This window comes from Cyprinodon variegatus, unplaced genomic scaffold (assembly GCF_000732505.1).
Source record: "Cyprinodon variegatus isolate N-32 unplaced genomic scaffold, C_variegatus-1.0 Scaffold1474, whole genome shotgun sequence".
NCBI classification, from domain to species: Eukaryota; Metazoa; Chordata; class Actinopteri; order Cyprinodontiformes; family Cyprinodontidae; genus Cyprinodon; species Cyprinodon variegatus.
In genome coordinates this window covers 1-2,085 of record NW_015151927.1, presented here as the reverse complement: position 1 = coordinate 2,085, position 2,085 = coordinate 1, and positions in this window count along the sequence as shown.

Here is a 2,085-nt window from a genome sequence, read left to right as displayed (position 1 = left end):
GCGTCAATATATCAACATATAAAAATATGGCAACATTGGGCCATTTTGTCCTGCCAGTCTAAAGTCAAGTTCAAGTCATTTCTTTGAACATTCAAAGAGTCCGTCCGATCATTGAGACACTGTAAACCCATCCAAGCTTTTAGAGAATGCAGCTGGATCCACTTTTCTATCTAAGGAAACCATCAGGTGACATCAAGACATTGACCTGCAGCTTTCACTTCTCCCACATCAGCATGTAGCCACCAGGGGGCAGTCACAGACACAACAAGTCTGGTCTGCAGGGAATGGCTTCATTTCATCACATGGACTCTAAGCTGCTCATCATTTTTATTTCTTTGGAAATTAAGAGACAATAACATTCCCTTGATGGTTAAATTATGATTATTAATCATGACATGAAGTCAATAAATTATATATCATAGTAGAAGGCAGATTAGAGAAGTAAAAATGTAAGTACATTCTCCTCCTGCAAAATACTTGAAAAGCTTAAAGTGCCAGATTGCAAAAGCAGTGAGAGAGTAAAGCAAAGATCAGAGAAAGTACAGAGAAGCTGTTTAATTTACTGTACAGATCTGAGCTTCATCACAAGAACTCTGGAACACAGTTAAACCTGTTCAGATACTTTAAAGGTGCCTCAGATCAAAAACTATGTTTCAAAAAAGATCTGCAGACAGACTCAGATTGAAGGGAGTGGTGCAGATCGGAGGCCGGAATCAGATAGACGACAGGATTTAGTTTCAATCTGGATGAAATCTGTTCATGAATCTCTAGAAAACAGCCAGCTGTTGCATTATCAACCTGTGAAGCTCAGCATGCCTCCAGAGTTGGCCATGCAAGAAAGCTTTTAGAACAGGATGGATAATATCAATATGAACAAACCTAAATAATAGAAGAAAGCACTTCCTAAACAAGATGTAAACATAGAAACATCAGATATTTACGGAAGAGGATTAGCGCCACTGGAAAAAAAAAGTTTTCTGTTTTTTTTATTTTGTTTTTTGTGTGGAAAAAGTTTTTATTTTTGTGTTTTTTTTCTGTGTTTTGTGAGAGTTCTGTGGCTATAAAAAAGTCATAATTCTGAGCTGTTAAGACAGCTGTGGGAATTTGAATTGTCAATAAATCTCTCTCTCCCACCCCAGAGACACAGTTCTAGTTTTCTATTAATAACTATCAATTTATTCATTTTATTAATCTTAGTAAATACTAAAAGAGGCCCATTCCTGGCTTTTACACTGAATTTTTGTTTAAATATAAATACTATTACTGTCCCAATTTCCAAAAATGTAATCTTGATGAGATTAATTACTTTTTAACAACGATCTGGAAATGTCTAGTATTTGATTTCAGAAATCACCTCAATCTACTGACTTATTATTTGAAGTATTTGAAGATCAGGTACAGTAGTGAAAATAACCATTGCAATGGTGTTCAGCATGTTAAAAGAGAGGAATTCCAGTGATCATAAAATTGTGCAAGAGAGAAATTGTCTACAGCATCAGGCATTTGTGTATTTACAAAAAAAAAAAAAAAATTTCTTGAGCTGCATCAATGACTCAAACCACCTGAAAATAAAAGGTTAGATCTGAATATGTATTAAAATAAACTCTTTGCTTCACATTTGATGTTTCCCCATTGAGGCAGAGTTCAGGAGAAATAAAAACATACATACAGACGAGGCTGTGCTGTTTTATTTCCACTAACTATTTAACATATCTGTTTTATCAGTTAGCTTGTCGGAAAAATAAGTTAGAATATAAAGCTGAGGGTGGCTCTAAAAGGCTTGATGCTTAAATTACTTTGGAACCTACACTATGCTCATTTTTAATGACCTCCGCCAAGTAGGTTATGTTATGAGGAGAGTTTGTGTCAGGCCTTAATACCCTAGGCAAGATTTCATGTGGTGTTTAGGCCTATCTTTGACTTTTTATTTTATTTGACAATGAAAAAACGATTTAAATAAGATCGAAAACAATGAAATAAGACAATGTTATGACCCGTCAACGGGTGGCCAGATCATAACATGAAGGATTCATCCTCTTCAGATCTCAAGCAGCCAACATGCACAAAGCTGAAAGCTTTTATAAA